General features: G+C 45.8%; 2 long non-coding RNA genes across 2 annotated transcripts in view; one reads left to right on the top strand and one right to left on the bottom strand.

Annotated features, from left to right (window-relative positions):
• Nucleotides 1–16,574, top strand: part of LOC134944830 (uncharacterized) — a 147,688-nt gene extending 131,114 nt beyond the window's left edge. The window contains exon 3 of the long non-coding RNA XR_010181963.1: nt 16,036–16,574. This is a non-coding gene — a long non-coding RNA (uncharacterized LOC134944830). The remainder of the gene's footprint in view (nt 1–16,035) is intronic.
• Nucleotides 16,575–18,432: 1,858 nt separating this feature from the next.
• LOC134943467 (uncharacterized) overlaps nt 18,433–27,704 on the bottom strand; it is a 61,867-nt gene continuing 52,595 nt past the window's right edge. The window contains exons 2-3 of the long non-coding RNA XR_010181554.1: nt 20,568–21,168; nt 18,433–18,744 (exon numbers count right to left, since the gene is read on the bottom strand). This is a non-coding gene — a long non-coding RNA (uncharacterized LOC134943467). The remainder of the gene's footprint in view (nt 18,745–20,567; nt 21,169–27,704) is intronic.

The following is a 27,704-nucleotide window of genomic DNA, read 5'->3' as shown; positions in this document are numbered from 1 at the left end:
ACTGTATATCATTATCTGACTGCTGAGTGCTCACTGCTCACACAGCTTAATTGTGGGGGAGACTGGGGAGCAGTTATAGCAGGAGTACATATTTTAAGTACAGTGCACACTTTTGCTGCCAGAGTGCCACTGCCAGTGTGACTGACCAGTGACCACTGACCACCAGTATTGTGATTGTCTGCTGACCACCAGTATATTGTGATTGTCTGTCTGAAAAAGTTAAACACTCGTCGTGTGGTGTTTTTATAAACGCATTCTGCAGACAGTGTCCAGCAGGTCCGTCATTACATAATATATACCTGTCCGGCTGCAGTACTAGTGTGATATATATATATATATTTTAATTTTATCTCATTATCATCCAGTCTATATTAGCAGCAGACACAGTACGGTAGTCCACGGCTGTAGCTACCTCTGTGTCGGCAGTCGCTCGTCCATCCATAATTGTATACCACCTACCCGTGGTTTTTTTTTTTTTCTATCTGTTATGCACACCAGTGCCTGCAGGAATGTACTGGTGTTTGAACTGTTATACACACCAGTGCCTGCAGGAATGTACTGGTGTCTGAACAGAGAGGGATGCAAAACAAATGAACTCACAGACAGACTGGGAAATATGACATAACGTACACAGAAGGTGATAGGGTAACAAAACCAACACAGAGTGAACAGAGAAGCCCAGAGGCTAAGAAACTGGGTGTCTCCCTAGTATTAGAAATGCTCAGATGGAAAAAGCAAGATGTTGTGTTTTAATACGTAGAGAACCCGAAATGCTGTTGCTAAGGGCAACAGCAAAACCCTAAAGGGTTACCAACGGGTGTGGCAGTAAACTCCTTGGTCAGAGATGGAATAATAGACACAAGGAGAGTCTCCACAATCCTAATTCTCACTTGCAGGGCCCAGGTTCAGCTTACTGCCACTAAACTGACACATGGACGCCCTGCACAGTGAGAGAGGATTATGCAGGCAGGTCTGAAAGTACAGCCACAAACCTGCTGGGTTCACAGGATAGCAAAAGAACCTCAGCAGGCTAAACGACTGACTCCAGTCTTACTGCTAGGTCTGGATTGGCAGAGTGTAGTACCAAATGCCCAGGCCTATTTGCAGTAAGCAACAACAAAATACAAAGCTACACAGTACTGGCTAACTTTCAGGAACTGACTAACCAACAAAGATTCAGCAGCATCTGCTTAACCTGAGAAGAGGCCTAATAAAGCAGGTGCTGTCCACGCCCCCCTCAGACCTCACAGACTGTGAGCACAAAAACCAGCACCGGATCCCATGCCTGTAACCACTGCACAGCAAAAGACCCGAACCGGAGTATCAGCTGCGCTCAGGTTACTCCGCTAGCACTTGTCTCCCGGTTGCCATGACGACGTGGCAGCATAGGGCAGGAGACCCTAACAGTACCCCCCCTCTGACGAGGGGTCAAAGAACCCCTACCACCGGGTTTATCGGGGAACTGCGAGAAGAAAGAGCGTATCAGTCTGGGGGCATGAAGATCACAACTGCGCACCCACGACCGCTCCTCCGGGCCATACCCCTTCCAGTGCACCAAAAATGACAGCCGACCCCGAACCATCTTGGAGTCAAGAATCCTTTCAACAACAAACTCCCTCTGGCCACGTATCAGAAGAGGGGAAGGTCTTCCTCTGGAAGAAGGATTACTAATCGCCCGTTTTAAAAGGGAACAATGAAATGTTTTATTGATACCCAAAGAACGGGGCAGATCTAACTGAAATGCCACCGGATTGATAACCCTGGTGATCTTATAAGGGCCGATGAACCGGGGGCCTAACTTATGAGATGGCTGTTTCAACTTCAAATTCTTGGTAGACAACCAGACGAAGTCTCCTAATTTGAAGCTGCAGGGTCTTTTCCGCTTATCAAAAACCCTTTTGGTCACTAATGACACAGACACAAGGGCTTTCTTCACTTTCCTCCAAATACCTCTAAGGACCGAAACGACAGAGGAACCACCAGGCGTGGAGTCCAGGGGGTCAAAAGAATTGGCCTTAGGATGATGCCCATACACACAAAGGAAGGGAGAGATCCCTGTAGCAGAGTGAGCCGCGTTGTTATAGGCAAACTCCGCCATTGACAGATGAGCAACCCAGTCAGTCTGACACTTGGAGACATAACACCTGAGGAACTGCTCCAAGGTCTGATTCACCCTTTCAGTCTGCCCATTAGACTGCGGATGGTAGCCTGACGACAAGCTGACAGAAATATGGAGATCGGAACAAAATGCCCTCCAGAATTTGGCCACAAACTGGGATCCGCGGTCAGAGACCACATCATGTGGCAACCCGTGGAGGCGCACAACATGCAGCATAAATAATTCAGACAGGCGTCTGGCCGATGGCAGCCCAACCAGTGGAACGAAGTGCGCCATCTTCGAAAACCTGTCAACGACAACCCAGATGGCTGTCATCCCAGAGGATTTGGGCAAGTCCACAACAAAATCCATTGAAATGTGGGTCCATGGCTTAGATGGAATAGAGAGTGGATGTAATGGGCCAACAGGAACCCCTCTAGGAGTCTTATTTCGGGCACAGATGTCACATGCCCGAACCCACTGATCCACATCCTTAGCCACCGAGGGCCACCACACCGCCCTAGATAGCAACTCCCGAGTTCTGGCAATACCCGGGTGACCTGCCGACTTCTTGGCATGGAATTCCAGGAACACTCGCTGTCTTAACCTAGGAGGCACAAACAAAAGACCTACCGGAAGGTCTGGAGGAGCCTGCTCCTGTGCTCTAAGGACTAATGACAAGAGGTCCTGGGTAATGCCCACTTTAATACATGATGGGGACACAATGGGCAACGGCTCCTCGGTGGTCTCCTGGATTGGAGCAAAACTCCGCGAGAGCGCATCAGCCTTGATGTTTTTTGACCCAGGGCGATATGTTATCAAAAAATTAAAGCGAGCAAAAAACAAAGCCCATCGTGCCTGCCTGGCATTGAGACGCTTCGCTGACTCTAAATATGCCAAATTCTTATGGTCGGTGAGAATTGAGACCACAAACTTAGCCCCCTCAAGCCAGTGTCTCCACTCCTCGAGTGCATCCTTAATAGCCAACAATTCCCGGTTACCCACGTCATAATTCATCTCGGCAGGCGAAAATTTACGGGAAAAGTAAGCACAGGGATGAAGGCGATTATCAGACACTCCCATCTGAGAGAGCACTGCCCCAATACCCATCTCAGAGGCATCCACCTCCACCACAAAAGGACGCTCTGGATCTGGGTGTCGCAGCACCTTGGCCGAGACAAATGCCCTTTTGAGACGGGCAAAAGCCGCTTTGGCCTCACGAGACCAGTGAGCAACATCCGCCCCTTTCTTAGTGAGTGCCACCAAGGGCGCCACTATAGACGAAAATCCAGCGATAAATCGTCTATAAAAATTTGCAAAGCCCAGGAAACGCTGAAGCGCCTTCAAACTAGTGGGCTGCACCCAATCCAGGACTGCCTGTACCTTGGAACCCTCCATTTGGAAACCTTCTGGGGAGATAATATATCCTAGAAATGCGATTTGCTGAACTTCAAATTCGCACTTCTCCAGCTTCGCCCCAAGCCGGTGGTCTCTGAGTTTCTGGAGGACTAAGCGTACATGCTTCCGATGTTCCTCCAGGGAATGGGAGAAGATTAGGATGCCATCTAAGTATACAACTAAGAATCTATCCAAATATTCCCTGAGCACATCGTTCATGAAATCCTGGAAGACTGCCGGGGCATTACAGAGCCCAAAAGGCATCACCAAATATTCATAATGCCCTGAGTGGGTATTAAAGGCAGTCTTCCATTCATCCCCCTCTCTTATTCGGATTAGATTGTACGCACCGCGTAGGTCAATCTTAGAAAAAATGGTGGCAGTACGAAGCTGGTCAAACAAGACCGAAATGAGAGGCAGTGGGTATGAGTTTTTAATCGTGATACGGTTCAATTCCCTGAAGTCGATGCAGGGTCACAATGAACCATCCTTTTTACCCACGAAGAAGAACCCCGACCCAACTGGAGACTGTGAAGGTCTGATAAATCCTTTAGCCAAGTTCTCCTGAATGTACTCTGCCATAGCCTGAGTCTCAGGACGTGACAGGGAGTACAACCTGCTCTTGGGAAGCTTAGCATTCGGCAACAAATCAATGGCACAGTCATAGGGGCGATGGGGAGGTAGTACCTCTGCAACTTTTTTGGAGAACACGTCCGCAAAATCTGCATAACACCCTGGCAATCCTGGCAAACTTAGCTGCGAGAGCCTGACTGGAAGGCTCAAGCAACTCCTGAAACAATCAGTACCCCAACTAAGAATCTCCCCAGAGACCCAGTCAAATTGAGGATTGTGGGCCCTTAACCAGGGTAACCCCAACACCAATGGGGCAAAAGTACAGACAGTCACATAAAAGGACAATTTTTCAGAGTGTGTGGCTCCAATAAACAAAGAAATCTGGCTAGTGCAAGAGGTAATTTTACCCTGGGATAATGGTTCCCCGTTTAACCCACAAATCTCAATTTCCGACGCCAAGGGTACTAAGGAAACAGAGTGTTTCAGGGTGAATTGGCGGTCCATAAAAACCCCGTCGGCCCCACTGTCCACAAAGGCCTCAGTCTTGACAGTTTGACCGAGGATCTTCAAGGTCACCGGAATGATAAAAGTCTTCTTGGGAAATTCTGACTTCTGGCCTGACAGGATATTTCCCATCACCCTCAGGCCCTGAAGTTTTCCGGCTTTTATGGGCATGATACTACCACATGACCCTTATTCCCACAGTATAAACACAACCCCTGCTGTCTCCTCCGCGTCTTCTCACGCGAGGAGAGGCGGGTAGCCCCAATCTGCATAGGCTCCTCGGAAAATTCCTCAGAGTCTGAGGTTCCCTTGGGAAAGAAGGAAACCTCGGTCTCCCTTTCAAGCCTACGCTCTCTCAGCCGTCTATCCACCCGGATGGATAACTGCATGAGCTGATCCAAGCTATCAGGCAAGGGATATTGTACCAGTTGGTCTTTTATCTGGTTAGAAAGACCTCTTCGGTACTGGTGTCTCAGGGCTGGGTCATTCCACTGGGTATCATGGGCCAACCTCCGAAACTCCGTACAGTAAACCTCAACTGGCCTTCGCCCTTGCTTAAGGATCGAAATCTGAGCCTCGGCTGAGGCCGTCTTGTCAGGGTCATCATACAACATGCCCAGTGCCGTAAAAAAAGCATCAACACTTTTAAGCGACGGACAGTCAGGCTGCAACCCATATGCCCAGACCTGTGGGTCTCCTTGTAGCAAGGAAATCACTATGCCCACCCGCTGAATCTCTGACCCAGAAGACTGAGGCCTAAGCTGGAAATATAACTTGCAGCTCTCCTTGAAACAAAAGAACTGCGAGCGATCTCCAGAAAAACGATCCGGAAGATTTACTTTCGGCTCCTTAACCCCTGAAGGTGCTGCTGCTGCGGGAGCTCCGCCAGCGGCCTGGGAGGTGTGCATTTTAATGGACAAATCATTAAATTGACGAGTCAGGACCTGCACCTGATCGACCACCTGTTGCAACGTATTTTGAGGGGTATGCTCCATATTCCCACAAAATTTCAACAGGAGTATTAGGCTGCTGAATATGTTATGCACACCAGTGCCTGCAGGAATGTACTGGTGTTTGAACTGTTATACACACCAGTGCCTGCAGGAATGTACTGGTGTCTGAACAGAGAGGGATGCAAAACAAATGAACTCACAGACAGACTGGGAAATATGACATAACGTACACAGAAGGTGATAGGGTAACAAAACCAACACAGAGTGAACAGAGAAGCCCAGAGGCTAAGAAACTGGGTGTCTCCCTAGTATTAGAAATGCTCAGATGGAAAAAGCAAGATGTTGTGTTTTAATACGTAGAGAACCCGAAATGCTGTTGCTAAGGGCAACAGCAAAACCCTAAAGGGTTACCAACGGGTGTGGCAGTAAACTCCTTGGTCAGAGATGGAATAATAGACACAAGGAGAGTCTCCACAATCCTAATTCTCACTTGCAGGGCCCAGGTTCAGCTTACTGCCACTAAACTGACACATGGACGCCCTGCACAGTGAGAGAGGATTATGCAGGCAGGTCTGAAAGTACAGCCACAAACCTGCTGGGTTCACAGGATAGCAAAAGAACCTCAGCAGGCTAAACGACTGACTCCAGTCTTACTGCTAGGTCTGGATTGGCAGAGTGTAGTACCAAATGCCCAGGCCTATTTGCAGTAAGCAACAACAAAATACAAAGCTACACAGTACTGGCTAACTTTCAGGAACTGACTAACCAACAAAGATTCAGCAGCATCTGCTTAACCTGAGAAGAGGCCTAATAAAGCAGGTGCTGTCCACGCCCCCCTCAGACCTCACAGACTGTGAGCACAAAAACCAGCACCGGATCCCATGCCTGTAACCACTGCACAGCAAAAGACCCGAACCGGAGTATCAGCTGCGCTCAGGTTACTCCGCTAGCACTTGTCTCCCGGTTGCCATGACGACGTGGCAGCATAGGGCAGGAGACCCTAACACTATCTTCTTGATACTAGTAGCTTACTTTAGGAGTCTGCAGTGCTGACAGACAGTGTCCAGCAGGTCCGTCATTACATAATATATACCTGTCCGGCTGCAGTACTAGTGTGATATATATATATATTTTAATTTTATCTCATTATCATCCAGTCTATATTAGCAGCAGACACAGTACGGTAGTCCACGGCTGTAGCTACCTCTGTGTCGGCAGTCGCTCGTCCATCCATAATTGTATACCACCTACCCGTGGTTTTTTTTTTTCTATCTTCTTGATACTAGTAGCTTACTTTAGGAGTCTGCAGTGCTGAGTCTGACAGACAGTGTCCAGCAGGTCCGTCATTACATAATATATACCTGTCCGGCTGCAGTACTAGTGTGATATATATATATATTTTAATTTTATCTCATTATCATCCAGTCTATATTAGCAGCAGACACAGTACGGTAGTCCACGGCTGTAGCTACCTCTGTGTCGGCAGTCGCTCGTCCATCCATAATTGTATACCACCTACCCGTGGGTTTTTTTTTTTCTATCTTCTTGATACTAGTAGCTTACTTTAGGAGTCTGCAGTGCTGACAGACAGTGTCCAGCAGGTCCGTCATTACATAATATATACCTGTCCGGCTGCAGTACTAGTGTGATATATATATATATTTTAATTTTATCTCATTATCATCCAGTCTATATTAGCAGCAGACACAGTACGGTAGTCCACGACTGTAGCTACCTCTGTGTCGGCAGTCGCTCGTCCATCCATAATTGTATACCACCTACCCGTGGTTTTTTTTTTTCTATCTTCTTGATACTAGTAGCTTACTTTAGGAGTCTGCAGTGCTGAGTCTGACAGACAGTGTCCAGCAGGTCCGTCATTACATAATATATACCTGTCCGGCTGCAGTACTAGTGTGATATATATATATATTTTAATTTTATCTCACTATAATCCAGTCTATATTAGCAGCAGACACAGTACGGTAGTCCACGGCTGTAGCTACCTCTGTGTCGGCAGTCGCTCGTCCATCCATAATTGTATACCACCTACCCGTGGTTTTTTTTTTTTTCTATCTTCTTGATACTAGTAGCTTACTTTAGGAGTCTGCAGTGCTGACAGACAGTGTCCAGCAGGTCCGTCATTACATAATATATACCTGTCCGGCTGCAGTACTAGTGTGATATATATATATATTTTAATTTTATCTCATTATCATCCAGTCTATATTAGCAGCAGACACAGTACGGTAGTCCACGGCTGTAGCTACCTCTGTGTCGGCAGTCGCTCGTCCATCCATAATTGTATACCACCTACCCGTGGTTTTTTTTTTTTCTATCTTCTTGATACTAGTAGCTTACTTTAGGAGTCTGCAGTGCTGACAGACAGTGTCCAGCAGGTCCGTCATTACATAATATATACCTGTCCGGCTGCAGTACTAGTGTGATATATATATATATTTTAATTTTATCTCATTATCATCCAGTCTATATTAGCAGCAGACACAGTACGGTAGTCCACGGCTGTAGCTACCTCTGTGTCGGCAGTCGCTCGTCCATCCATAATTGTATACCACCTACCCGTGGTTTATTTTTTTTTTCTATCTTCTTGATACTAGTAGCTTACTTTAGATGTCTGCAGTGCTGACAGACAGTGTCCAGCAGGTCCGTCATTACATAATATATACCTGTCCGGCTGCAGTACTAGTGTGATATATATATATATTTTAATTTTATCTCATTATCATCCAGTCTATATTAGCAGCAGACACAGTACGGTAGTCCACGGCTGTAGCTACCTCTGTGTCGGCAGTCGCTCGTCCATCCATAAGTATACTAGTATCCATCCATCTCCATTGTTTACCTGAGGTGCCTTTTAGTTGTGCCTATTAAAACATGGAGAACAAAAATGTTGAGGTTCCAAAATTAGGGAAAGATCAAGAACGACTTCCACCTCGTGCTGAAGCTGCTGCCACTAGTCATAGCCGAGACGATGAAATGCCAGCAACGTCGTCTGCCAAGGCCGATGCCCAATGTCATAGTACAGAGCATGTAAAATCCAAAACACCAAATATCAGTAAAAAAAGGACTCCAAAATCTAAAATAAAATTGTCGGAAGGAGCACCCGCAGTCCAGTTCCTGATAGTCAGATTGAAGATGTCAGTGTTGAAGTACACCAGGATGAGGAGGATATGGGTGTTGCTGGCGCTGGGGAGGAAATTGACAAGGAGGATTCTGATGGTGAGGTGGTTTGTTAAAGTCAGGCACCCGGGGAGACACCTGTTGTCCGTGGGAGGAATATGGCCGTTGACATGCCTGGTGAAAATACCAAAAAAATCAGCTCTTCGGTGTGGAAGTATTTCAACAGAAATGCGGACAACATTTGTCAAGCCGTGTGTTGCATTTGTCAAGCTGTAATAAGTAGGGGTAAGGACGTTAACCACCTCGGAACATCCTCCCTTATACGTCACCTGCAGCGCATTCATAATAAGTCAGTGACAAGTTCAAAAACTTTGGGCGACAGCGGAAGCAGTCCACTGACCAGTAAATCCCTTCCTCTTGTAACCAAGCTCACGCAAACCACCCCACCAACTCCCTCAGTGTCAATTTCCTCCTTCCCCAGGAATGCCAATAGTCCTGCAGGCCATGTCACTGGCAATTCTAACGAGTCCTCTCCTGCCTGGGATTCCTCCGATGCATCCTTGCGTGTAACGCCTACTGCTGCTGGCGCTGCTGTTGTTGCTGCTGGGAGTCGATGGTCATCCCAGAGGGGAAGTCGTAAGCCCACTTTTACTACTTCCACCAAGCAATTGACTGTCCAACAGTCCTTTGCGAGGAAGATGAAATATCACAGCAGTCATCCTGTTGCAAAGCGGATAACTGAGGCCTTGACAACTATGTGGGTGTTAGACGTGCATCCGGTATCCGCCGTTAGTTCACAGGGAACTAGACAATTTCTTGAGGTAGTGTGCCCCCGTTACCAAATACCATCTAGGTTCCACTTCTCTAGGCAGGCGATACCGAGAATGTACACGGACGTCAGAAAAAGACTCACCAGTGTCCTAAAAAATGCAGTTGTACCCAATGTCCACTTAACCACGGACATGTGGACAAGTGGAGCAGGGCAGGGTCAGGACTATATGACTGTGACAGCCCACTGGGTAGATGTATGGACTCCCGCCGCAAGAACAGCAGCGGCGGCACCAGTAGCAGCATCTCGCAAACGCCAACTCTTTCCTAGGCAGGCTACGCTTTGTATCACCGCTTTCCAGAATACGCACACAGCTGAAAACCTCTTACGGCAACTGAGGAAGATCATCGCGGAATAGCTTACCCCAATTGGACTCTCCTGTGGATTTGTGGCATCGGACAACGCCAGCAATATTATGTGTGCATTAAATATGGGCAAATTCCAGCACGTCCCATGTTTTGCACATACCTTGAATTTGGTGGTGCAGAATTTTGTAAAAAACGACAGGGGCGTGCAAGAGATGCTGTCGGTGGCCAGAAGAATTGCGGGACACTTTCGGCGTACAGGCACCACGTACAGAAGACTGGAGCACCACCAAAAACGCCTGAACCTGCCCTGCCATCATCTGAAGCAAGAAGTGGTAACGAGGTGGAATTCAACCCTATATATGCTTCAGAGGTTGGAGGAGCAGCAAAAGGCCATTCAAGCCTATACAATTCAGCACGATATAGGAGGTGGAATGCACCTGTCTCAAGCGCAGTGGAGAATGATTTCAACGTTGTGCAAGGTTCTGCTGCCCTTTGAACTTGCCACACGTGAAGTCAGTTCAGATACTGCCAGCCTGAGTCAGGTCATTCCCCTCATCAGGCTTTTGCAGAAGAAGCTGGAGACATTGAAGGAGGAGCTAACACGGAGCGATTCCGCTAGGCATGTGGGACTTGTGGATGGAGCCCTTAATTCGCTTAACAAGGATTCACGGGTGGTCAATCTGTTGAAATCAGATCACTACATTTTGGCCACCGTGCTCGATCCTAGATTTAAAACCTACCTTTGATCTCTCTTTCCGGCAGACACAAGTCTGCTGGGGTTCAAAGACCTGCTGGTGAGAAAATTGTCAAGTCAAGCGGAACGCGACCTGTCAACATCTCCTCCTTCACATTCTCCCGCAACTGGGGGTGCGAGGAAAAGGCTCAGAATTCCGAGCCCACCCGCTGGCGGTGATGCAGGGCAGTCTGGAGCGACTGCTGATGCTGACATCTGGTCCGGACTGAAGGACCTGACAACGATTACGGACATGTCGTCTACTGTCACTGCATATGATTCTCTCCCCATTGAAAGAATGGTGGAGGATTATATGAGTGACCGCATCCAAGTAGGCACGTCAGACAGTCCGTACTTATACTGGCAGGAAAAAGAGGCAATTTGGAGGCCCTTGCACAAACTGGCTTTATTCTACCTAAGTTGCCCTCCCACAAGTGTGTACTCCGAAAGAGTGTTTAGTGCCGCCGCTCACCTTGTCAGCAATCGGCGTACGAGGTTACTTCCAGAAAATGTGGAGAAGATGATGTTCATTAAAATGAATTATAATCAATTCCTCCGTGGAGACATTGACCAGCAGCAATTGCCTCCACAAAGTACACAGGGAGCTGAGATGGTGGATTCCAGTGGGGACGAATTGATAATCTGTGAGGAGGGGGATGTACACGGTGATATATCGGAGGATGATGATGAGGTGGACATCTTGCCTATGTAGAGCCAGTTTGTGCAAGGAGAGATTAATTGCTTCTTTTTTGGTGGGGGTCCAAACCAACCCGTCATTTCAGTCACAGTCGTGTGGCAGACCCTGTCACTGAAATGATGGGTTGGTTAAAGTGTGCATGTCCTGTTTATACAACATAAGGGTGGGTGAGAGGGCCCAAGGACAATTCCATCTTGCACCTCTTTTTTCTTTAATTTTTCTTTGCGTCATGTGCTGTTTGGGGAGTATTTTTTTGAAGGGCCATCCTGCGTGACACTGCAGTGCCACTCCTAGATGGGCCAGGTGTTTGTGTCGGCCACTAGGGTCGCTTATCTTACTCACACAGCTACCTCATTGCGCCTCTTTTTTTCTTTGCGTCATGTGCTGTTTGGGGAGTGTTTTTTTGAAAGGCAATCCTGCGTGACACTGCAGTGCCACTCCTAGATGGGCCAGGTGTTTGTGTCGGCCACTAGGGTCGCTTATCTTACTCACACAGCTACCTCATTGCGCCTCTTTTTTTCTTTGCGTCATGTGCTGTTTGGGGAGTGTTTTTTGGAAGGGCCATCCTGCGTGACACTGCAGTGCCACTCCTAGATGGGCCAGGTGTTTGTGTCGGCCACTAGGGTCGCTTATCTTACTCACACAGCTACCTCATTGCGCCTCTTTTTTTCTTTGCGTCATGTGCTGTTTGGGGAGTGTTTTTTGGAAGGGCCATCCTGCGTGACACTGCAGTGCCACTCCTAGATGGGCCAGGTGTTTGTGTCGGCCACTAGGGTCGCTTAGCTTACTCACACAGCTACCTCATTGCGCCTCTTTTTTTCTTTGCGTCATGTGCTGTTTGGGGAGTGTTTTTTGGAAGGGCCATCCTGCGTGACACTGCAGTGCCACTCCTAGATGGGCCAGGTGTTTGTGTCGGCCACTAGGGTCGCTTAGCTTACTCACACAGCTACCTCATTGCGCCTCTTTTTTTCTTTGCGTCATGTGCTGTTTGGGGAGTGTTTTTTAGAAGGGCCATCCTGCGTGACACTCCTAGATGGGCCAGGTGTTTGTGTCGGCCACTAGGGTCGCTTAGCTTACTCACACAGCTACCTCATTGCGCCTATTTTTTTCTTTGCGTCATGTGCTGTTTGGGGAGTGTTTTTTGGAAGGGCCATCCTGCGTGACACTGCAGTGCCACTCCTAGATGGGCCAGGTGTTTGTGTCGGCCACTAGGGTCGCTTAGCTTACTCACACAGCTACCTCATTGCGCCTCTTTTTTTCTTTGCGTCATGTGCTGTTTGGGGAGTGTTTTTTGGAAGGGCCATCCTGCGTGACACTGCAGTGCCACTCCTAGATGGGCCAGGTGTTTGTGTCGGCCACTAGGGTCGCTTATCTTACTCACACAGCTACCTCATTGCGCCTCTTTTTTTCTTTGCGTCATGTGCTGTTTGGGGAGTTTTTTGGAAGGGCCATCCTGCGTGACACTGCAGTGCCACTCCTAGATGGGCCAGGTGTTTGTGTCGGCCACTAGGGTCGCTTATCTTACTCACACAGCTACCTCATTGCGCCTCTTTTTTTCTTTGCGTCATGTGCTGTTTGGGGAGTGTTTTTTGGAAGGGCCATCCTGCGTGACACTGCAGTGCCACTCCTAGATGGGCCAGGTGTTTGTGTCGGCCGCTAGGGTCGCTTATCTTACTCACACAGCTACCTCATTGCGCCTCTTTTTTTCTTTGCGTCATGTGCTGTTTGGGGAGTGTTTTTTGGAAGGGCCATCCTGCGTGACACTGCAGTGCCACTCCTAGATGGGCCAGGTGTTTGTGTCGGCCACTAGGGTCGCTTAGCTTACTCACACAGCTACCTCATTGCGCCTCTTTTTTTCTTTGCGTCATGTGCTGTTTGGGGAGTGTTTTTTGAAGGGCCATCCTGCGTGACACTGCAGTGCCACTCCTAGATGGGCCAGGTGTTTGTGTCGGCCACTAGGGTCGCTTAGCTTACTCACACAGCTACCTCATTGCGCCTCTTTTTTTCTTTGCGTCATGTGCTGTTTGGGGAGTGTTTTTTGGAAGGGCCATCCTGCGTGACACTGCAGTGCCACTCCTAGATGGGCCAGGTGTTTGTGTCGGCCACTAGGGTCGCTTAGCTTACTCACACAGCTACCTCATTGCGCCTCTTTTTTTCTTTGCGTCATGTGCTGTTTGGGGAGTGTTTTTTGGAAGGGCCATCCTGCGTGACACTGCAGTGCCACTCCTAGATGGGCCAGGTGTTTGTGTCGGCCACTAGGGTCGCTTAGCTTAGTCATCCAGCGACCTCGGTGCAAATTTTAGGACTAAAAATAATATTGTGAGGTGTGAGGTGTTCAGAATAGACTGAAAATGAGTGGAAATTATGGTTTTTGAGGTTAATAATACTTTGGGATCAAAATGACCCCCAAATTCTATGATTTAAGCTGTTTTTTAGTGTTTTTTGAAAAAAACACCCGAATCCAAAACACACCCGAATCCGACAAAAACAATTCGGTGAGGTTTTGCCAAAACGCGGTCGAACCCAAAACACGGCCGCGGAACCGAACCCAAAACCAAAACACAAAACCCGAAAAATTTCAAGTGCACATCTCTAATACCTATGACCCTGATGATTTTGCATACACACTCACTAATCACCCGTCCGATGACGTCGCAACTGTGTGGGCATTTAAATTTGCCCGCCCAGTGGAGATGTCAGTCACCGGCGGTCCCTACAGCAAGTGACAGCCCATACACATAGCAGGATGCGGTTATATATCTGTAGATATATGGGGCATTGACTTGCTGCACAGCTGATGTGATGTGTCTGTGAATGATGTCGTTCAGTCATATCAGGGTACACGCCCACTGACAGGTTTGTGAGTGAACGGCCAATATATCTGCCAGTGTTTACCCAGCTGTACTAATCTGCAAGCCAGATAGAGTTATTGTAATATCACTGAACAACACAATTACTTATACAGTATTTCAGAAAATGACAGATTCAACCATTTATTAACATTTTCAGTGATATGGAACCTTATTGAGTGATATACTCGGTTTCATCTTATTGCTGATTAAGAGCCATCAGGGCCAGATTAAGCCTGGTGGGGGCCCTGGGCAATGAAGTTGTGGGGGCACCCACTCAAGTAGATGACAAAGACCCCTGAGCACCCCCTTACACACACACACACACACACATACACCCATGCTACACACACACCCACAACACACACACAGACATACGCAGACACATGCGCGCACGGTACCTGTCCAGCGAGCGGTGGAGCAGCGGATGCCGGAGTCAGTGCCCCCACACCCAGGAGCGTAGCAGTCTCCTACCCCTCCCGGAAGCTCAGCTATTCATTAACTACTTGCCTGGCATGGTCGCATCAGATGCGACCATGCCTGCAAGTGCTCTATCTGAACTGGTGGCACAGGATGCGACCCGTCAGATAAACAGTGTTAGCAGCGGCAGTGAAGGGAAACTTTCCTCCGCTGCTGCTCACAGAGGGACCGGAAGGTCCCGGCTCTGCCTCCCTGCACTCTCCCCTACTGATTGCCGTGCTGCCAATCACTGCTTATGATCGGTCAGCACGGCAGGACACCCCCCTCCAGCGGCTGCAGACAATAGCAGCCGCTGGGGAGTGTAAATGAACCCTCCAAGCCCACCCTGTGTACCTGGAGGCAGTCCCGGCTTTCAAAATGAAAGCCGCGATGGTTGTAATGATTCTGATGTTTCGATGGTCACGATGTTCCAGATCGATGTTTCGATTTTGGAAAATTAAAAAAATATATTTTTAACATTTTTTTTTAACTAAAATAATTTTGGATAGGGTTATATTCATGTTCTTCACCTAATTCACTCATAAAAAAAATCTGACAATTTCAGAGCGTTTTTTTGGGGGGGAAATTATCAGTTAAGTGGTTAACAGTGCCGCCGAGGAGGTGTTCCTTGCACAGCATTTCATAGTCTTGCGGGATGCTGCATTGAAATTCCGCGAGACTATGAAATGCTGTGCAAGGAACACCTCTTCGGCAGCTCTGTTAATGAAAAGCTGAGCTGCTGGGAGGGGGGGGGGAGACTGCTACGCTCCTGGGTGTGGGGGCCCCAAATGTGTTGGGTCCCCCGGGACGACCGCTCCTTTCGCCCCCCCCCCTTAATCCGGCCCTGAGAGCCATTGAAGATATCAGTCATACTCCATTTAGCCATTTGGCGTTGGATTAACATGATGTTGTTATCCGGGCTTTTGTGATAATAAACTCATCCAAGAGATTTATAGGTTGGTAAATATAAGACTCACAGATTAAGGCAATTACAATACCATGCATTAAATTTATTAGAATCTGTTGCTCCCACAGTATACATTGTATAGGGAAATAATATGGGCACAAAAAACTCCTTTTCCCTTGTGAGTTCATGAAAGTTAAAGAATTGGATGAATGCGGTGGTGGCGGTAGGGAGTGATACAGTATGTTCGAAGGTCCTATCGCTTTCCCATATTAAGCATTATCACAAGCGAAACATTAAATAGCCCCCTCGGGTTTGTGCATTGAGCAAGTTCTCCACTAATATCAACATTCTGACGGATTTCCAGCTCCTCTATAATTTAGAATGTACATTGTTTATTCAGGGATAAAATCAGAGGCACTGCTTGTTCTGTAGACTACAGTATTTACAGATAAGATGTTGGATTTCACTTTCTGCCGGTTTTACCTCCAAATTGTGGTCTATTATTTTCGGAACAATAAAAAATCCATTATGAGCAAGATTGAGAGGAATTCTCAGCATGAATTAAGACATAACTTTATTTTTCCAACAGATACTTCAACTATCTACAGTGCTTCCTGCAGTGAAAACATTCGTAGTTATGCCTTATTGACAGTACTAAGACTTGCATGTGTATAAATAGCAAGCATTCAATACTGAAGGCACCACACACTCTCCTACTCCTGCAATATGTATGTATAAGTGTACATGATCAATACAGGCCATATACAATTTATGCATGTTAATAATAATTGTTGTATAGCTCCCATCATGGCCCAAATTCACATTCATCTTACTGCACCACCAACAGTAGTTATAATATAGATTGCCTGTACTGCAGCAAAGGTTAAATGAACATGTTTTATTTCTGATTAAAATGCAAATCCTGTATGAAATGGAAAAAAGGTTTATTTGTTTTCTACCACCAGAACATACTGGGCACAGTTTGTACAAATCATTTATAAATCTCTTAAACCTTAAAATACACAGATGAGATTCTAGCCAGAAATTGTCTATATCTTAATGTGCAATCTCATCTCACAAATGTCATATTTCTAATTCCACAGCAGTAAGTTCACTAGTCATGAAATCTTCAGGGTTTTTTTTCTTCTTGTTAGCAATGCATAGAAATGATGTTTATGTTGTTGGTTGAGAAGTTTTGTGTTTGAGTACTGTACATCAGCTTTGTTATGCATGATGCATTAATGTAGAAATACCTTGAGAAATAGTTCTGTTTATGCAGCTTTTATGGTATATAATAATCAGTTTTTAAATAGCTGTATTGTGTTTTTAATCCCCGACTCCAGGCTCAGCAAAGGTGAAGGATAATGCAGTACGAAAGGCTTAACCTTTTTTAAATTGTGTTTGTTGTGTAGCAACATCATGGTTTGCTTTTCTGTTATGCCAATAATGATTATGTTTATTTTATTTATTTATTTATTACCAGTTATTTATATAGCGCACACATATTCTGTAGCGCTTTACTTTCAGATTCTCCAGCTATTATCGTGTCTAGCACCATAAAGTGTTATATACTCATATGAATAACATTTCCTTGCATAAATTGTGAAGGAGCAATTTAGCTTTTTAAGTCATTAGTAATGTAAGGGCAAGTTGTTGACTTGCACGCGTAAATCGACCTTAATTGCTCTGCATTGTGTGCACAAATATAAATACTCATTTTTGATGGTTTGCAGAGCTGTTTGCATCTTTGTAGAGCACCCAACCTCTATCTGTACTTAGTTTGACAGGCATCTTCATCAGGGCGCACTTTCACTATCCTATACTTGGTGCAAGTGATATGCCCGGTAAACAGGTGTTCTTACACTTTTATCCAACGATACATAGCACACAATCCTGATGACGCACCCTAAACAATTCTAACAAGGCGATAGTGATAAAAAGATTGTGGCAGGTAATGTAAGAATGCAAGAGTGTAATGCAAAAAGTATTTGCCACAGAAACCCGGAAACTCTTTAACCACCTGTCTGGCATAGTCGCAATGTTTGTGACCACACCAGACAGTGAGTTATCTGACCTGGTCGCAAACGATGCGACCAGTCAAATACACAGAGTGGCCGGCAGTCCTGAAGATAATGTTTTAGCAGCCATCACTTACAGAAAGACCTTCTGGCCCCTTTGCCTCCCTGCACCCTGTCGCAGTGTCTGATCGGTCAGCATGGCAGGATGCCCAACCCGGCGGTATCCTGCCGCGCTGCCGATCACTACTGATCAGTCAGCGCGGCAGGATGCCTAACCTGGCAGCATCCTGCAGGAAATCACTGGGAAAATGGCTGCAACCACCATTTTCTCAGAGGCTTGTGCATGCGCACTAGACCCTGGGACAGCACTAGGGTCACCTAGCGACCCTAGTGCCCAGAGCTACAGCGCTGCCGGCTAGAAAGGAGGGGGCCCAGACAGAGCCTGCACATGGGCCACCTCCCCTCTAGATCCGCCCCTGTATCTGGTCCATATTCAGAACTGTGCTAGACAATATAAGACTACTGTGTTTGGCAGTTGAGGCTTCATTATTTGTTAAAATTGCGATTAATTTATTATCTGCTGATTGACACAGTGCTGTTTACAGAATAGTATTCCAGATCCCATATGGTCCTCTCACACCTGGATTATCAGATATGATCCTCTTGCACCTGAATTATAAGAATTGAAGGAACGACCTTAATGCATTAGGCACCCAACCGTACATAAGTGTTTTTATAAACTGAGCAAACTTCTAGTCCCAAGGGTATTCCAGTTTTAGGTTTCAGAATTATTTTATACTATACTTAGTATGCCTCTGCCAGGGGCAAATATAGGGGTTAGTGCACCTCTAGGCAGTATTGGCTACCCCTGCCATCCAATTTTATTATTTTCATTGTCTGATTAAAACACTCATTTTGTCGATTGGTAGTTTAGTATTATCTAAACTAATAATAAAACAAGCCATGAGTTATGACATTCCATTTATTTTTTAATTACTGTATGTATACACATTTACTAAGTAGGACAGCTTATGTAACACCCCGGGGTTGGCAGGTGTCAAAGTGGTTGGAGGAGGGACCAGTGGCTACAGTAGGTGATAGACCCTTTCCCTAAGATGTTCCCCTCATACCTTGTTCATTGTATCGGTTTCAAGGAGGTAGGATAGATTGATATGCAAGAGTGATTCAATGACAGCAATCTCCAAAGGAAGTTCTTTTATTAGGCCACAAGGACTTCTGGACTAAAGATGGTAATTAATCATATGGCAAGTAGTGGATAACTACAATAATGAAAATGGAAGAAAACTTTACAAAGATGACGAATAACAAGAAAATCAATTTAGCTACATCTCGCAATACACTGGGGCATTCAATAACTCAATGGTTTCAATCATTCTAATTACAGAAAAACAGTGATTAAGAACACTTTTCAATATAAATTGCTACTTTTCTAAAGATCCCTAATACTCAAAAAAGAATGTATAAATCTTCATCGGTAATTTACGTTGGAGTTCATGGATCATACAGTGCCACAATGTTGCAATGGGGAGGACTGTGGTATAACTGCACTTTTAGAAGAAAGATTGATCCTGAGTCTCAGTTAGTAAATGCCACTGTACTCCAATGTTGTAGAAGGATGTGGATAATTATTATTATTATTATTATTATCCTTTATTTATATGGCGCCACAAGGGTTCCGCAGCGCCCGATTACAGAGTACAAATGCACATAAAAAACAGGAAAAGTGACTTACAGTTGAATACAATATAGGACAAGTACAGGGCAACTAAGCATAACTACACCAGTAAACAGAGATAAGTTCCAGGTGGTCAAAACTGTGGGATCTGGGCAGTTGAGGATTATTAAAGTAAGAAAAGTATAAGCACATGAGGGAAGAGGACCCTACTCGTGAGAGCTTACATTCTAAGGGGAGGGGTAGACAGACAGGGATGACACAGATGGGGTAACCTCTAACAAGCAACTGTCTCTGTAGTAATTATCTCTTGGAATGAATAACTCAGTATTTTACTCCCTAAACAGCTCAGTGTCTCTGTGCTGGTTAATACTGTGTTGAAACAGGGGTCACTCTGCGTGATTCTAAATAAAGGGTCTGGTAGCACTCCTTTACTCCATGCGGTCATGATTAGTACATGTGTGCGACAATGGAGAATAGGGCTTAGCACTCACCCTCCTGCAGTCCACAACAAACTGTTACTCACTCCGAATCTCACAGGTTGTTTCAGTCCCTCCCAGAATTTGTCTTATTGGTTTCAACTCTCTCAAAATGGCCGGGGTGTCCGTGCCTCTGCATGAGCCCGATGGTGTCCGGTTCCCAGCTGTGACATCTCACGCCTACTCTTCCGGATCTCCACACCCACAGAAGCACCTGCTGCCTTGACTCTGCAGCAATGTTTTCCACCGCCTCGTGTGACCACCTGGTTCGTACCAAATCAGCTCTTCTGCTCCGCTCCTTGTCACACACCAGCTCCTTCAATGGCTTCTCTCCAACAACCTGCATCACTGCCCTCTTCTTCCCACAAGGCTCCACTTGCTCTCTCTCTATCCTGCCACTTCACAAACGGGTCTGTCCCTTAACCCCCGCTTTACCAGCCAAATGAGTTATCAGGTTGCACACTGTTATTTATATTTTAAAGGGGTATACACAACTGTCTCCGGGTTGGCACACTTACAGGGCAGTCTGCACATGTCCTACCCAATCAAACTCAACTGAAGATGGTGTACAGTACATTAAAGCGGACATATTTTGTAGGTACTGGTAATTTCAGATTGAAAGTAATGAAACGTGCCCAAGTGCTGCCCCCTAAGAAGTGACCCTAGGCACATGCCTCACATGAATAAATGGGAAATTTGCCACTGACCTCTGCCCCATTCATGGAGTAGTGCCCTATGTGCCAATAAATATTTAAGTGGTTTTGGTGCTTGTGGTGTACTTACCATAGGGATCAAAAATCGCTGTTTAAATGTTGTGTATTTTACATATTCTATATTCCAAAGTTAATATGTAAAGTTATGTCTTAAATGTCTATATTGCTAGCATGATATATTTATAATGTACTAATTAGAGATGAGCGGTTCATATTACCTGGAATCCAAACTCGTCGTGGCTCAGGTGATCCCGCCAGACTTAGAGTCCAGATTGAGGCAAAACATCATACTGCTGGCATTAGATTTTCACAGGTTTTGGATTCTATTTAAGGAACCTGCAGCAGTCATTTGGTATGATTTCACTGTCTCAGCACACTGCTGTATGCTGCACTGTGCTCTGCTTATCAAGCTGCTGTGTCCAGACTCCAGACTAATACAAGAGGCTGTTCTGTGTACAAGGCATGTTGCTGTATGCTGCGCTGTACTCTGGTCTTAATACTAGTGGCTGGGTCTTTATCCATATAAGTCATTATGCTGTATCCAGACTCCATACAAGTGGCTGTGCTGTGTCCATTAAGTGGCTGTGCTGTGTCCATTAAGTGGCTGTGCTATGTACATCCAGAAGTGGCTGTCCAGTGTCCATATGTACCTGTGCTGCTGATGCAGCTATCCAGTGTCTATCTGCTCCAGTGCTGCCGACATACCTGTCCAGTGTCCATCCGCAACAGTGCTGATGATGCACCTGTCCAATGTCCATCTACTCCAGTGCTGACGATGCACCTGTCCAGTGTTCATCCACTTCAAAGCTGATGGCACACCTGTCCAGTGCCCATCCGCACCAGTAAAAAAAAGTAAAAAAAGAGTTAAAAACAAATAATTTTTTTAAAGTTTAAAAAAAGTAAAAAAACCTTAAAAGTCAAGAAAAGTTACAAAAAAGTCAAAAGTTCAATTTTATTGTGCTGTACCCTACTGTATAGTCATAACATACAAGTACTGTGACAATACAGGCCATACCTAAATTGGTATCCATAACGTACAAGTACTGTGACTCCACAGGTCATATGCCCCTGTGTATCCATAATATACAAGTACTGCGATTCTGCAGGTCGTACCCCACTGTGTTTCAATACTGTACATTTACTATGACTTCACCGGCCATACCCCATTGTGTATCCATAATGTATAAGTACTGTGACTCCGCAGGCCGTACCCACTGCATTCACGTAAGTGGTGTAATTCCCCAGGTTCATTTGTAAACAAAGTTTAAAATAAAGTTAGAAAAAGTTATTTCTTTTTTTGTGCTATACCCCACTGTGTAGTTGACATATAAGTACTGTGACAATGCAGTCTGTACCCCACAGAGTATCCATAACATATACTGTAAGTACTGTGATTCTGCAGTGAGTGACAATTTTCAAAAGTAAAAGTAAATGAATAATACTATTAACCTCTAGTAGTTTTTGTACAACTTGAGTGTGTTCATAAATATGGATCACAATGATCAGTCGAGAAAAGAGTAGGAGCAGCAAGCAAATACTAGTGCTGCAGCTGTTGCAACTAGCCATGATAACAAAACTGGTCCTTCAATGTCATATAAAGCCGATGCTCAAGGGCACAATGCAGTGTTTCCCGACCTCGGTCTTCAAGTACTCCCCACAGTTCATGTTTTCCAGGTCACCTAGCAGTTGAACAGGTGTATTCATTACTCACTGACACATTATAAAAGACCCACAGGTGGAGCAAATTATTGCAATTGCAATCCTGTGAGGAGGCCTGGAAAACATAAACCGTTGGGGGTACTTGAGGACCGAGGTTGGGAACCACTGGCATAGAGGGTTTAAGTCAGGGTATCTGCAATAACAAATACAATATACAGTAGAAAAGAAAAAGGGAACATTTGGTACAGAAAAACATAAAATTGACAACATGGCATTCACCACACGCAGTGACAAGGAAAAACTAAGGTCTTGGACTTTATGTATGAGTGATGGTTCTGCTGCTTCTCATGACATCTTGAAGAGGTGTAAAAAATGAAACCAACTAAGGTAGTAGTAATAAAAACTGCATTCAGAAATAGAAATGTCACAAATCCTTGAGAAGAGTCTAAGTGTGTCCTCAAGTGCTATTTGTGAGCCTGACCTTTCTGATATTGTAGTCACAGAGAATCCACCTTCCACACTTTCTGTGGGGTTTTCTGCAAATATGGGGATGAGCAGCAGAAGTATAGTTGATGACATAGAAAGTGAGGATGCCACTATGGAAGTGCAAGATGATGAGTGGGATATTTGTGTAGCTTATGCCAATGCTAATGAGGATGTTGAGGATGAGGCAATTGTTTGTGTAAGTCAGGCACCAGTGGAAGCAGCTCTCGGCCATGATAAGAAGAAGGCCATTGGCATGCCTGGGTATGGAACCAACAAATCCACCACTTATGTGTGGAATCATTTTTACCCAAATCCTGACATCAATTGTCAAGCCATCTGTAGTGTTTGTAAAACCACAGTAAGTAAAGGCATGGACTTTCACCATCTAGGACCTCCTCCCTATTACATAATTTTCAGCAAGCTTATGGAAAGTTTTGGGAAAATCAAAAACGTTTGCTAAAAAATAACAACAAGCAGTCCAGCATCAGCTAGCGCCCTTGTCTAAACTACATCCCTTCACCTGCAATCTACACTGCCAACACCTTCATCCTCAACATCCTCAGTAATGATCGTAGGTAGTCCTGCATCCAAATTGTTAAGGGTAGTTGACGTCTCCCCTATCCAAGACTCCCTAGAAGAATCCTTCATCCCAGAATGGGACCAAGAAGAGTACAATTTAAAAGAAAGTTTACTGTGAATCCTTGCAAAACGAATCAAAGTATGACCATTCTCACCCAGTCACACAGTGGATCACTGATACCATCACAGCTATGCTAGTATTAGAGCTGCATCCAATATCCACCATCAATGCGGTGGGTTTGCACAGTTACTGTAACTGAGGTCCTGTGTCCCTGGTATCAAATTCCTTCTCAGTACCATTTTACACAACAAGCCATTCCTCGGCTATACCAGGACATTAAAAAAACGTTATTATTGGTCTACAAAATGCCATTGTACCCACTGTCCACTTAGCCACAGACATGTGGATAAGCAGTAGTGGGCAAATTAAAGATTACATAACTGACAGCCCACTGGGTGGGTGAATTGCAGCAGCAGTATCTAACAAACAACGCCAGCTCATTCAGAGGCAGGCTGCTCTGTGTATCACCGGCTTAACTATGAGGCATACCACTGACAACCTCTTAGAAAAACTAAGGGATGTCATAGCAAAATGGCTTGCCCCACTTGGACTCTCTTCAAGATTTGTGATAGCACCACAAATATTGTGAGTGCATTACAGCTAGGTGAATTCACACACATTCCATGTTTGGCTCACTCACACAATCAACTTGGTTGTACAGGGATTTTTTTTTAAATTTATAGGGGCGTACAGGAGATGCTGTTTGTGGCCTCAAAATTTTCAGGACATTTTTGACATTCAGCTGCAGCATGCAGTACCTGCAAGAAAGTTCAGTTTGCCATATCACTAACTAAAGCAAGATGTGATAACTAGGTGGAATTCCATCTTTTACACAGTATGCTTCGACAGATGAAGGAAGAGCAAAAATCCATCCACAACTATACAACAAGCCATGACATTGGCAGAGAAGGAGGCATGTACCTTAGCCAATGGCAGTGGAGAATACTTTCTGTATTGTGCAAGGTGCTCAAACCCTTTAAAATAGCCACATGTGAAGTGAGTTTAGACACTGCTAGCTTGAATCAGATGATTCCCCTAATTAGGCTTTTGGAAAATCAGTTGGAGAAATTAAAGGAGATGAAATGAAGCGATTCCGCAAAGTATGTCAAACTTGTAGATCAACTCCTTTATTTCCTAGGTTTAAGTCTTATGATGTGTCTTTCTCTCAAGTTGGCAGCTCAAGTGGTAAATGACATGACAACATCTCCTCCTTCAGTTTCTGAGGCAGCTGCCAGAAAAAACTTAGCTTTCCCAAAAGACCCAGTGGTGATTCAGAGGAGTCAATTCAACATTTTGACATCTGGTCGGGTCTAAAAGAATTGCCTAAAATTAGTGACACCTCTACCGAAACTCCATCGTTAACCATGCAAATAATGGTGGAGGATTATTTTCATGACACCATACAAATAGACATGTCACAGAGTGTCTTTGACTGTTGGATAGAAAAAAATAAGAATTTACTTACCGATAATTCTATTTCTCGGAGTCCGTAGTGGATGCTGGGGTTCCTGAAAGGACCATGGGGAATAGCGGCTCCGCAGGAGACAGGGCACAAAAAGTAAAGCTTTAGGATCAGGTGGTGTGCACTGGCTCCTCCCCCTATGACCCTCCTCCAAGCCTCAGTTAGGATACTGTGCCCGGACGAGCGTACACAATAAGGAAGGATTTTGAATCCCGGGTAAGACTCATACCAGCCACACCAATCACACTGTACAACCTGTGATCTGAACCCAGTTAACAGTATGATAACAGCGGAGCCTCTGAAAAGATGGCTCACAACAATAATAACCCGATTTTTGTAACTATGTACAAGTATTGCAGATAATCCGCACTTGGGATGGGCGCCCAGCATCCACTACGGACTCCGAGAAATAGAATTATCGGTAAGTAAATTCTTATTTTCTCTATCGTCCTAGTGGATGCTGGGGTTCCTGAAAGGACCATGGGGATAATACCAAAGCTCCCAAACGGGCGGGAGAGTGCGGATGACTCTGCAGCACCGAATGAGAGAACTCCAGGTCCTCCTTAGCCAGGGTATCAAATTTGTAGGATTTTACTAACGTGTTTGCCCCTGACTAAATAGCCGCTCGGCAAAGTTGTAAAGCCGAGACCCCTTGGGCAGCCGCCCAAGATAAGCCCACCTTCCTTGTGGAATGGGCATTTACATATTTTGGCTGTGGCAGGCCTGCCACAGAATGTGCAAGCTGAATTGTATTACACATCCAACTAGCAATAGTCTGCTTAGAAGCAAGAGCACCCAGTTTGTTGGGTGCATACAGGATAACAGCAAGTCAGTTTTCCTGACTCCAGCCGTCCTGGAACCTATATTTACAGGGCCCTGACAACATCTAGCAACCTGGAGTCCTCCAAGTCCCTAGTAGGCGCAAGGCACCAAAATAAGCTGGTTCAGGTGAAACACTGACACCACCTTAGGGAGAGAACTGGGGACGAGTCCGCAGCTCTGCCCTGTCCAAATGGACAACCAGATATGGGCTTTTTTGAGAAAAAAACCACCAATTTGACACTCGCCTGGTCCAGGCCAGGGCCAAGAGCATGGTCACTTTTCATGTGAGATGCTTCAAATCCACAGATTTGACTGGTTTTAAACCAATGTGATTTGAGGAATCCCAGAACTACGTTGAGATCCCACAGTGCCACTGGAGGCACAAAAGGGGGTTGTATATGCAATACTCCCTTGACAAACTTCTGGACTCCAGGAACTGAAGCCACTTCTTTCTGGAAGAAAATCGACAGGGCCGAAATTTGAACCTTAATGGACCCCAATTTGAGGCCCATAGACACTCCTGTTTGCAGGAAATGCAGGAATCGACCGAGTTGAAATTTCTTCGTGGGGCCTTTCTGGCCTCACACCACGCAACATATTTTTGCCACATGTGGTGATAATGTTGTGCGGTCACCTCCTTTCTGGCTTTGACCAGGGTAGGAATGACCTCTTCCGGAATGCCTTTTTCCCTTAGGATCCGGCGTTCCACCGCCATGCCGTCAAACGCAGCTGCGGTAAGTCTTGGAACAGACATGGTACTTGCTGAAACAAGTTCCTTCTTAGCGGCAGAGGCCATAAGTCCTCTGTGAGCATCTCTTGAAGTTCCGGGTACCAAGTCCTTCTTGGCCAATCCGGAGCCATGAGTATAGTTCTTACTCCTCTACGTCTTATAAGTCTCAGTACCTTAGGTATGAGAAGCAGAGGATGGAACACATACACCGACTGGTACATCCATGGTGTTACCAGAACGTCCACAGCTATTGCCTGAGGGTCTCTTAACCTGGCGCAATACCTGTCCCGTTTTTTGTTCAGACGGGACGCCATCATGTCCACCTTTGGTATTTCCCAACGGTTTACAATCATGTGGAAAACTTCCCGATGAAGTTTCCACTCTGCCGGGTGGAGGTCGTGCCTGCTGAGGAAGTCTGCTTCCCAGTTTCCATTCCCGGAATGAAACACTGCTGACAGTGCTATCACATGATTTTCCGCCCAGCGAAAAGTCCTTGCAGTTTTTGCCATTGCCCTCCTGCTTCTTGTGCCGCCCTGTCTATTTACGTGGGCGACTGCCGTGATGTTTTTCCCACTGGATCAATACCGGCTGACCTTGAAGCAGAGGTCTTGCTAAGCTTAGAGTATTATAAATTTACCCTTAGCTCCAGTATATTTATGTGGAGAAAAGTCTCCAGACTTGATCACACTCCCTGGAAATTTTTTCCTTGTGTGACTGCTCCCCAGCCTCTCGGGCTGGCCTCCGTGGTCACCAGCATCCAATCCTGAATGCCGAATCTGCGGCCCTCTAGAAGATGAGCACTCTGTAACCACCACAGGAGAGACACCCTTGTCCTTGGATATAAGGTTATCCGCTGATGCATCTGAAGATGCGATCCGGACCATTTGTCCAGCAGATCCCACTGAAAAATTCTTGCGTGAAATCTGCCGAATGGAATTGCTTCGTAGGAAGTCACCATCTTTACCAGGACCCTTGTGCAATGATGCACTGATTTTAGGAGGTTCCTGACTAGCTCGGATAACTCCCTGGCTTTCTCTTCCGGGAGAAACACCTTTTTCTGGACTGTGTCCAGAATCATCCCTAGGCACAGCAGACTTGTCGTCGGGATCAGCTGCGATTTTGGAATATTTAGAATCCACCCGTGCTGTTGTAGCAGTATCCGAGATAGTGCTACTCCGACCTCCAACTGTTCCCTGGACTTTGCCCTTATCAGGAGATCGTCCAAGTAAGGGATAATTAAGACGCCTTTTCTTCGAAGAAGAGTCATCATTTCGGCCATTACCTTGGTAAAGACCCGGGGTGCCGTGGACAATCCAAACGGCAGCGTCTGAAACTGATAGTGACAGTTCTGTACCACGAACCTGAGGTACCCTTAGTGAGAAGGGCAAATTTTGGACATGGAGGTAAGCATCCCTGATGTCTCGGGACACTATATAGTCCCCTTCTTCCTGGTTCGTTATCACTGCTCTGAGTGACTCCATCTTGATTTGAACCTTTGTAAGTGTTCAAATTTTTTTAGATTTAGAATAGGTTTCACCTAGCCTTCTGGCTTCAGT

This window comes from Pseudophryne corroboree, chromosome 7, assembly GCF_028390025.1.
Source record: "Pseudophryne corroboree isolate aPseCor3 chromosome 7, aPseCor3.hap2, whole genome shotgun sequence".
Classification (NCBI taxonomy): domain Eukaryota; kingdom Metazoa; phylum Chordata; class Amphibia; order Anura; family Myobatrachidae; genus Pseudophryne; species Pseudophryne corroboree.
This window is presented reverse-complemented; position numbering and strand designations above follow the sequence as displayed.